Genomic DNA, 11,493 nt, shown 5'->3' with positions numbered 1-11,493 from the left:
ATAACTTCGGAAATGTACTCAGTAAACATGAATGCAATTCTGATGAATGTTGGCACACCTTCACTCTAAATAGAACAGTTTCTGGGATATGTCAATGGATGACTAAAAAGGTATATATAGTCAGGAGATTTATAATTAAGGCTTCATCAAGTATCCCAACTACTAAACCTCCTGCCACACCATTGACTAAAGCCACCACCACCTCGACAACTCTCCCGACCTGTGGGAATAGAAAAATTATCAAGCATGGTAGCAGTTAGTGAATTTCACTTACAATACATTAGGAGCCATACCCCAAATCGTAATTGTCAGACCTATTGACCATAATGTTTGGGCAAGTTATGATCACACCAAGAAAAAGTGACAGTCAGTTAGTACTGAGGTTTGTACTCCTAGGGGACAATTAGGATATATCTGTGAAAATGCTGTAGTAGAAAATGAAGATTTATGCTTAGATACTGAGAATAGTGTGTGTACCTTTGAAATGCTTCCCCATGCTAAAGTCCAATCACAAGTCTATTACGTAGGAAATGGGTGTGCATGTGTTAGGACCTTTTGTGCTAATTTTACTGTAGATGCTTGTCATGAAGTTGCGAATGGTACCAATATTTGCATATGTAATTTTACTTGAATCACAGGCTGTGACTTTGATTATATTGTTCCAGTGACTACTAGACAACTGATTGAAGCTGATTATATGATTTATCATGATGTGCCAAAATTACAGATAGGAATGAACATTAGTCTTTTCAAAGCAATGCTTAGACATCCTGACATAGAAAAACTGGTCCAGGTAGTGAACAGAACAACTTGGCGAATGCTCTGGCAAGTAGAACATGACACAGAAAACATAAAAACTGTTTTAACCAAAGTGGAAAAGGTGGGAGAACACCACTGGTGGGACATCTTTATGGGATACTCCCCTACAGCATCACAAGTGTTTCACTACTTAATACATCCAGTGATAGTTGTTGTAGCCAGCATGATTCTGCTGATAATCTTCAATATCTGGCTATGGTACAAAGTAAGTACCGCACTTAAAAGGATGCAGATAGTGTGGGCAGTGATGCATACCTATCAAAACCCATTGGAACTTGACGAAGGAATTCGTAAGTTATAAGTAAAAGGGGGGACGGAAACAGGAGGGTAAGCCCAAAAGAGTTAACTAAGAAACTTGGGCCTGCTAACAAGTTACTTACATCCAAAACGATCTGTGCTTGTTCTGTTCTACTTACTGGACCAAAGCTTAACAGAATGTTAGAAGTACATGTAATAGGCCTAGAGGCAATAAATTAGGACGCAGTAAGATGAAATAGACATTTGAATAGGAGAAATAGGCCAGGAGCCAGGGCTTTCTCCAAGCTTGAGTGAGCAGGTCAAGAACAATGGAAAGGAAGAAGGGTCAAACTGAGGAAGATGAGAATAAGCCCCCTCCCCACGGGAGGAAGAGAGGAAGTACCCCCAGAATTGGGGGCCAAGAGAAGCGCCGCCCCAAGCTCCACCTGAGCTCCACCTATACTCCGCCTGTTATCAATATGTATGAATAGGTGTTGTAATCACTTGAATATGCATTTAATCACATCTGAAAATTGTATAAAAACTGCTGATTTTGTGTGAAGCCTTTGAGCAAGTCTTTCCAGCAATAGCTGGCTTGCTCCCAGCACTGCTAATAAATACCTTTGCTGCTCAAAAGATCAATGCTTCCGGGCAGTTCTTTATACCTGATTTTTTGGAATCACCCTCAACCTGAGGGAGAATTATCCCTACCCCTCCAGACCCAACCTTCTCTTGGAGGCGTGGGTTCTCTTCCCTACACTAAACCTACATCAGAGGGAACAGATGACTGGATGAGGCCCTTATCTCAGCACCCGAAAGACTACTCGCTACCTCAACCCACTAGGTATGGCGAACGACGTAGAAGTCCATCCCCACGGCGTGAACGACGTAGAAGCTCATCCCCGCGGCACACTCAGTCCCCACCTCCACATGAGAGATGCAAAGAGGAGGTGGGAGTGGTTCTGCATAAGAGTGGAAGAGTAAAAAGGGAAGTGGAAAAGATTCTACGCAGGACAGATGGACGGGAAATAATGCGAGAAAGTGAAATTACATGATCACTGACCACAAGAGAGATTCGAGATTTATGAAGAGATTACATTCGCTTGCCTGGTGAACAAATCCTCACCTGGCTGGTGCAATGCTGGGACAAGGGGGCTAATAGTCATGTGATTGAAGGTCATGAAGCACAACAATTGGGATCCATTGCCCGAGATCGTGTGATAGAACAAGAAATGGGAAAGGAAAGAACGGTGTCCAGTCTTTGGCTCCGAATCCTCCATGCTGTTAGGGAAAGATACCCATTTAAGGAATATCTGACGAGCTCTCCAAGAAAGTGGAATACTGCGGAAGAAGGCATCCAATACCTACGGGAATTGGCCATGCTGGAGATCATCTATTCTGATCCAGACTATTATGACATCCAAGTTCCGGAGAGTGTTCCCTGCACGCAACCGATGTGGAAAAAGGTAACTAAAGGTGCCCCTAAACCATATACCTACTGCTTGATAATTGCATATCATCCAAAGATGGATGAACCAAGTGTGGACACCATGTGTGCTTGCATATGGAGCATAGCGGAAAATCTGGAAGACTCCTCCGATCCCTTATACTGACCCACCTATGATAGGGAAAGAATGGAGAGAGATCATGAATATTCCAGATATGCGGACGACCCTAGAGACAGGGATGACAGAAGTTACAGAGATTACAGAGAAAGGCCAATGGAACGATCACGGCAGTATTGACGAAGACGACCTCGACCAAGATCTCGATCTTGGTCTTGGTCTCGCTCACAATCTCCGTCATTCACACATCGAAGGAAAGAAAACCCTAAGCGTCGGTCACGTAACCAACTATGGGCATACCTTCGTAGCAAGGGAGAAGACATGAAGAAGTGGGATGGTGAACCCACTTCCAAGCTCGAAGCTAGAGTGAGGGAGCTGAAAAAAAAGACACTGACAAGAAAGTTGTCTACATGGTAGATACAGAATTTTTAGAAAAGAAACTGCAATAGCCGAAACACAAGAAGATGGAGGTCTGCTTCCACGATGACAAGAAGACCTCTAAGAAGCCAAAGTCAAAGTCCGATGATGAATGCTCTGATCAAGACCAGAAGAGGAGCCCTGCCTTTTGCCAGGAGAAGGAAAGGGACCCGGAAGATAATCGGGTTTACTGGGCTGTGTGGGTTCGATGGCCTGGCACATCGGATCTTCAGAGATACCAGGCCTTGATAGATACTGGTGCCCAGTGTACTTTAATGCCATCGGAGCATAAGAGTACAGAGACCGTTTCTATTTCTGGAGTGACAGGAGGGTCCCAAGAGTTGTCAGTAGTAGAGGCTGACATAAACTTGACAGGAGACCAATGGGAAAAGCATTCCATTGTGACGGGCCCAGAAGCCCCTTGCATTCTTGGTATGGACTACCTAAGAAAAGGATACTTCAAGGACCCGAAGGGGTACCAGTGGGCTTTTGGGATAGCCACAGTGATTGAAGAGAAGTCCAAGCAATTGTCTGCCCTTCCTGGCCTCTCAGAAGACCCTTTCGTAGTGGTACTACTGCAAGTCAAAGACCAAGAAGTGCCAATAGCCACTACAACTGTACACAGGCAACAGTATCAGACGAACCAAGATACTGTGATCCCCATCCATAAAATGATTCGAAAGTTGGAGACCCAAGGGGTGATCAGCAGAACACACTCACCCTTCAACAGCCCCATCTGGCCTGTACGTAAGTCTGATGGAGAATGGAGACTGACTGTGGACTATCGTGGCTTAAATGAAGTCACACTGCTGTTGAGTGCCTCTGTGCCAGACCTGTTGGAGCTCCAGTACGAACTGGAGTCCAAGACAGCAAAGTGGTACGCCACCATCGACATTGCCAACGCGTTTTCCTCCATTCCCTTAGTGGCAGAGTGCAGGCCACAGTTTGCTTTCACGTGGAGGGGCGTTCAGTACACCTGGAATCGACTGCCCCAGGGGTGGAAGCACAGTCCCACCATTTACCATGGACTGATTCAGGCCACACTAGAGAAGGGTAAGGCTCCAGAACATATCCAATACATTGATGATATCATTGTATGGGGCGACACAGCAGAAGAAGTTTTCAAGAAAGGACAGAAGATCATCCAGATTCTCCTCGAGGCCAGTTTTGCCATCAAGAAGAGTAAGGTCAAGGGACCTGCCCGAGACATCCAGTTCCTAGGGGTGAAATGGCAAGATGGACGACGCCAGATACCAACAGACGTAATCAACAAGATCATAGCAATGGCTCCACCCACAAACAAGAAAGAGACCCAAGCTTTCCTCGGAGCCATAGGCTTCTGGAGGATGCACATCCCAGAATATAGTCAGATTGTGAGTCCTCTTTACTTTGTGACCCGTAAAAAGAACAATTTCCAATGAGGTCCTGAACAACAGCAAGCTTTCAGGCAGATCAAGCAAGAAATTGCATGTGCCGTGGCTCTTGGACCAGTCAGGACAGGATCAGATGTAAAGAATGTACTCTACACTGCAGCTGGAGATAAAGGTCCCTCATGAAGCCTCTGGCAAAAGGTGCCTGGAGAGACGCGAGGGCGACCACTTGGTTTCTGGAGCTGAAGCTACAGAGATTCTGAGGCCAATTACACCCCTATGGAGAAGGAAATCTTAGCAGCGTATGAAGGCATACGAGCAGCTTCAGAGGTAATTGGTACCGAAGCACAGCTCTTCCTGGCACCTCGATTACCAGTGCTAAGTTGGATGTTCAAAGGGAAGGTGCCCTCTACGCATCATGCCACCGATGCTACGTGGAGCAAGTGCATTGCTTTGATTACGCAACGTGTCCGAATCGGGAACTTGAATCGCCGTGGAATTTTGGAGATTATAACTAATCGACCTGAAGGTGGGAACTTCAGTCTGGCAGATGAAGAAGAAGAGCCAGTGAGTCGAGCTGAAGAAGCTCCAGATGAAGAGATGCACTATGCCCTTTTCACCGATGGTTCCTGCCATTTTGTAGGGAGGAGTCGGAAGTGGAAAGCAGTTGTTTGGAGTCCCACCCGACGAGTGGCGGAAGCCACTGAAGGTAAAGGCAAATTGAGTCAGTTTGTGGAACTCAAAGCTGTCCAATTGGCCCTAGACATCACAGAAAGAGAAGGATGGCCAAGGCTCTACCTATACACCAATTCATGGATGGTAGCCAATGCCCTATGGGGATGGCTAGACCGGTGGGAGAAGGTGAATTGGAGACATAGAGGAAAACCCATCTGGGTTGCTGATCTGTGGCAAGACATGGCTGCCAGAGTGAAGAAACTGAATGTGAGAGTCCGCCATGTAGATGCCCATGTGCCCAAGAGTCGAGCTAATGAAGAACATGATAATAACAGACAGGCAGACCGAGCTGCACAGGTCGAGGTGTCAAAAGTAGACCTAGATTGGCAGCAGAAGGGAGAAGTGTTCCTAGCTCAATGGGCCCATGATGCTTCAGGCCATCAGGGCCGAGATGCCACCTATAGATGGTCATGAGACCGAGGGGTGGATTTAACCATGGACACTATTTCTCAGGTTATCCATGATTGTGAAACCTGCACCGCTATTAAACAGGCTAAGAGACTGAAGCCCCTGTGGTATGGTGGATGCTGGGACAAATATAAATATGGGGAGGCCTGGCAGGTTGATTACATCACATTGCCGCAGGCCCCCCCAAGGTAAACGCTATGTGCTCACCATGGTGGAAACAACCATGGGATGGTTAGAGACATATTTGGTACCACATGCAACCATTCTGGGTCTCAAGAAGCAGATCCTGTGGAGACATGGGACTCCAGAACACATTGAGTCAGACAATGGGACTCATTTCAAGAATAATCTAGCAGCCACTTAGGCGCGGGAGCATGGTATTGAATAGGTATATTACATCCCATATCATGCACCTGCTGCTGGGAAAGTCGAAAGGTGTAATGGACTGTTAAAGACAACTCTGAAGGCACTAGATGGGGGAACTTTCAAAAACTGGGATAAGGACTTAGCCAAGGCCACCTGGTTAGTTAACACTAGAGGCTCTGTCAATCGAGCTGGTCCTGCCCAAGCAGAATCTCTCCACAGGGTAGATGGAGACAAAGTTCCAGCGATCCATCTGAGAGGTATGTTAGGTAAGGCTGTTTGGATTACTCCTCCCTCAGGCCAAGACAAACCCGTTCATGGGATTGTTTTCGCTCAAGGGCCCAGAAATACCTGGTGGGTAATGAGGAAGGATGGAGAGATCCAGTGTGTGCCTCAAGGAAACTTAACCCTGGGGAAAACCTAATTATGTGCTTTGAGTTGTGTTTTGCAGGAAACCAGACACCAGATGAATAAGACCTGAACAAGCTGATACCAGTATCCAATGATGTCCGATGATGAGACAACCCAGACCAATGAACCAGTCCTAAACCCAGAATTGTGACTGTAATCAAGGAGGTAAAGGATCCGAACTGGTGTTGATACTGTTCTTCAACAACAAACGACAGCCTAGGAAAATAAACAAGGACTATATATATATGTATAGATATGCGCGAGATATAAGTGTTATGTAAAGAAATGATATGGAATAAGGGGTGGAGAATGTAGTGGGTTGGTTTTTGGATTTTTTAGGCCTTCCTTAGCAACAGGGGTCAGAAATCTAAGGAAGTATTCCATATTATCCTTTAGCTTAACACAACATATAAATAAGGCAGAGATAAGAGAGTTCGCTCTCTCTTCCAGTGGCTGAAGGTGACAGGTCTTTCCGCAGACGATCTTTGCTTGTATAGGCCAAGGCCTACCTGCTTAGACCTGCCATTATCTCCGGTCCCTTCGGAAGGAGTGGGGAGTTGGTTGGTGCTTCACACGGTTCTGCTGTCTCACTCAGGGAAGTATTTAATTCATTTTTTATTTGTTTGTTTGCTAGCTCTCTATTAGCGGTGTATATTTGGAGGGTATTTGGTTTTTCTGGTTTTTTTTATCCCTGTTTCCCCCTCCCTTTTCCCTTTTTTCCCCTCGGGATCTCCCTATTGTGTGTATAATATATTCAAATTGTATATATAATTGTAAATATATGTAAATATATATTTTTGATATAATCCTACTTTCGTTCGGACTTCCTTCGTTTTTTCTGTGGTTCGTTTGTTTTCCCCACTTGAGAGAGTGGGAGGGGGGAGGAGACAGCTTGGACTTGGCAAGAGAGTCAGGCCAAACTGACACACACACACCAACTCATTATCTCCAGGGTGTTGGTGTATGATGTTGGTGCATTTCAGACAAACTTTCACCACATGGACCACATGCACCAGATTTCATCCAGGTCTTTGGATGCCTGGTTGTGATCCATGATCCATGCCTGGATCCATGTTGTTATAGATCACCTCCACCACAGATAATTCCCTCAGATACCTCGCTCAGTGGTGGTCCATTTGCTTTGGGAATTTTGAAATTCTTCCTTTAGGGGATACCTGACCTTCACACTTGACAGGAGTCACTGCCAAAGACTGACTATCCCCTCTTTGTCAGTTCCTTTGTCAATGGTCTTATCCTTAGCAAGGGATCCCAGCTGCTGGGCTTCCTTATGCTCTAGTTCTTGACTACTGACCCCAATATTCCAGCACTGCAGTAACCAGCTGAGAATTAGCTCACCTGGTTGACAGCTAAAATCTTTTTGTACATCTCACAGCTCACTTAGAGATAAGGACTGGGTGGTTTCTGTCTCATTTATGATTTCAGTCCCCACCTCCTCCTGTTCTTGTGAATGGTCTGCTGCAGAACAGGCTGCCTCTAGATACCTGCCCATATTCTCCCACGTGCCTTGTCACCCATTGTATTCGTGCTTAATTAGATGCTGCTACTTTTGGTCTGTGGTTGGCCAAGCCACCTGTGAGAGTCTATTCTTTTCCTGCCAAGTTATGAGAAAACAAGCACTGATAAATAAGAACTTCGTCCTTGAAGGAAGCATCTTGTATAAACTAGAATTAATTGGTACCTCACTATTGGTTGATGGCCCTCCAAGGGCATTTGAAGGAGAAAGTGAAGAGGAGGAGGAGGATGAAGTAAGCCCCTAGACTCATTTAGGAAAGATCCCCCGAGGTGTAGGACGCAGGTGTGGGGAAATTCCAAGGTACCCACGCATGCGCAGAAGAGATGCCACTTGCATAATGGAGGGAGGGACTGAAGGACTCTAGTTGGGCAGTGCTGGCCACACCTGCCCAGGTAGATGTCACCAATTAATTGTATAAAAACCAGATAGCTCATTCTGGGAGTGGACTCAAGCTTCACATTGAAGGACAATGCTGCCTTTTGCGGGGACGTCTGCCATCTTGTGAGCTTGCCGACACTCCGAGAATGTAGCTTCTGCTATGGGTAATTCTAGGCATTCTGGGGTCGGGAAGACAACTTCTTAAGCAACACTTGAGTGAGTGGGGGGGGGGTTGTACTGAGGGCTTATTTCCCTCCTTTTTCCTCTATCTCGGGTTTTCGTTTTGTTGGTTACTTTTTGTAATAAATATTGTTCTTGTTGAGCTTTCAACAGTGTACTGGTTTCAGTTTCAGCATCCTCCTGGCTACACCCACGACCATACTCTTGTGGAGCCTGGGTTATATTCCTGAATTGCTTGCTGACCTTAGACAAAACTAAAGCAGTATTCCTAAGAAATACCAATAAAAGTATTTTAACTACCCAAGGGTGTTCAAAATACTGAGAAGTTATTGTATTGAGGGATAAAATATCACAGAAGAAGGTAGTGAAGGCGGCATTCTGTATTTCCTCCACAAAAAACCTCTCAGAGGAAGGAGTATAATTGTTAATTGTCTCTATGAGATGGTACCCAAAGTACAGTAATGGCTTCAGTACAGAACCCAAATACCAAGTTAAGCTCAAGGTCAGTGTTTTAAGAACAAATCTGCCAGGCAAGACATCACTAATCACTAATCACTATAGAACACAGCAAACTGCAAAACACAACACCAATCTTTAACAGGTACAGAAAAAAAAAAGAGCATGGCACAGATCAGATAAACTAATACCAAGAACAGATGAATCAATATGTTGCCTAAAAGACCGAGGAGGAAAAAAGACTCCAAGCTGTTGAGAGTATTTTAGACAATGCAGGACATAACATATTGCTTCAGGCCTGCCTGCACAATCCAGCCTACGTGTCAGTCGGTGAGGACCTGTATCCTTGAGCAGATGCGTGCCCTTGAGCAGCAGATATGAGAAAGCTGCTAGAGGTAAACAAGAAGAAAGGATGGTATCCAGGGTGTTGGAGGCCACGGGATGGTGGGGCCTGGAGGTGCTGGAGCGTGTGACTTGGATATGTGGGCCAATAAAGTTATAGATATAGTGTGTGAAGACAGATGTAACAAATAGAGAGTTAGAGCATGTGAACCCTGTAGGACCCTATATAATGTGTGCGATTTTGCAATAAAGTGGAGCATTGACTGTACCTCCATGAGGATGTGTCTTTGACTCTGGAGCTCCTTTTTGCATCTTCTCGCTAAATCTGGCGGCCGAAAGGTGATAATAAGCGCGAGAAGGCAGAAGAATGCGGATAGCCGATTGATCTCCTTGGCGGTGAGACGCAGGCGGAGAAGTGGGAGGCTGAACGGAGCGGGACAGAGGTGTTCGGATAGCGGAGGCCAGTCGGCGTGGACTGAGGTAGGAAGGGTCGCTACCTTCCCCCTGTCATTTGCTGCAAGCATGGAATCGGAATTTGCTGCAGCTAAAAAATTGCTTTTAGGTATCCTCGCTAAGCGAGGGGAAGCAGTAACTGAAAAGGTGTTCAACAAGCTTGTTGCTTGGGCCCGTGATAATGGCTTTTTTAAAGTACCCCCTCTCCTTTTCGCCTTTGAGGAATGGCGGGGTTTAGGAGATACACTTTGGGACTTGACTATCTCAGGGAAAGATAAGCACATCTCAGCATTTGGTCCTCCTTGGCGTACGGTCACAAATACATTAAAAGACATGAGAGCTGAGCCGAAAGTGGCCGTCGCTGTGGTGCAGGCACTCGCTGCCCCTGAGACTCAGCGACCAGTTGTCCCACCACCCCCTCCGCCTGCCGCCACTGCTCCGTCCCCGCCCCCTCCACCCACCAGTGCACTGAAGGCTTTTTTCGGAATGGGGGGGCACAACCGGTGAAGGGAATGTCCGGTGGTAAGCAATGTAAGTCCGTGAGTGAACTGCTTTCTGAGCCAGATGCTGCTTCTAATTCGGATGCTGTCGCACCAGAAAAAGAGGTACTGTCCTCTGCAGGGCCGGAAACTGAAATAACTGCACATCTGGAAATGCAACCGGCTCAGTTACAGAACGGGGAAGTAAGCGGTGGGTCAAACTGCCACCCAAAAACACGCCCACCTCTGCCACCAGAAGCAAAACCTGATCAAATACTGCTTCCTGCTGGCGATGATGCAGACATGCCATCAGACAGTGATGAAGACCTGTCCACTTCTGAAGAAATGCAGGCCGAGTTGAAGAAATTAAAGGAAGAAAGAGATCTCAAGATGTTACGACGCCAAATTGAAAAGATGGAAGAAAAGATCGAAAAATCTATGTCATTATTGGAAAAAAGGCATGACAGCACAGATAATTGCAGCAACCTTTCCACTGAAAACTCGATGCAAAAATTGTTGTCAGCATCCAGGGTGGATCCTCCTTGCTTGTCTAGCCCATCTGCCCTACACTCGGAGCTCCCACCACCCCCGTGTAATCCTGTGACAAAAACAGGACCACAACCAGGTCGTTGGACTGGAATAATTAGAGATGCCATACTAGAAGGGGAATGTCAAGCTGCTGGTGCTATTGCGTGCCCAATAATTGTAGGGGCAAATGGACCACAGTATGAACAGCATGACTGGAAGATTCTACAACAGGCCAAGAAAACAGTCAATGAAAGTGGCATCAAGTCAGATGCAGCTCGAACTTTGGCTTTTCACACCAACAGTCCATCTGATTGCTGGAACCTGGCGAAGTTGCTACTTACCCCATCTCAACAGCTCATCTGGACCCGAGAGTGGCAGCGGCTTGCGGAACTAGAAGCAGGACGACCCTGAGCCCCAAACGACCCTCTGTTTGGTCTTACTGCAGACATGATAACCGGAAGGGGACCTTTGGCAAATATGACCCTCCAGATACAATACCCTCTGGGATTACATCATCTAGCCACTCAACTTGCAAGACAGGCATTCTATGCTGTTCCAGACGCAAATCCAATGCCTGCATTTACGAATATACATCAGGGATTAACTGAAGAATATACCCACTTTATTGATCGATTGATGCAAGCATTGACAGTGCAACAAGATATGGCAGAGGAGTCAAAACAGTCGATGTTTAAGATGTTAGCTTTTGAAAATGCCAATCTTAAAATCAAAGTGATCCTAGCCACGCTTCCCCGAACCGCAGAGGTAGCAGACATGATTGAGATGGCTACCTGTGTGGCACAGACTCAGCAGAGCCG

General features: G+C 46.2%; 1 long non-coding RNA gene across 1 annotated transcript; it reads left to right on the top strand.

Annotated features, from left to right (window-relative positions):
* The first annotated feature begins 4,625 nt into the window (after positions 1 to 4,625).
* Positions 4,626 to 10,951, top strand: LOC113981511. Its single transcript, XR_003538444.1, has 3 exons — positions 4,626 to 4,738; positions 9,828 to 9,830; positions 10,940 to 10,951. It is a non-coding gene; the product is annotated as an uncharacterized LOC113981511 (long non-coding RNA).
* Positions 10,952 to 11,493: the final 542 nt, after the last annotated feature.

The sequence above is a fragment of the Neopelma chrysocephalum genome, unplaced genomic scaffold (genome assembly GCF_003984885.1).
Source record: "Neopelma chrysocephalum unplaced genomic scaffold, ASM398488v2 Primary Assembly neopelma1_96606, whole genome shotgun sequence".
Taxonomy (NCBI): domain Eukaryota; kingdom Metazoa; phylum Chordata; class Aves; order Passeriformes; family Pipridae; genus Neopelma; species Neopelma chrysocephalum.
Note: the sequence above shows the minus strand (reverse complement) of the source record. Positions and strands in the feature narration are given on the sequence as shown.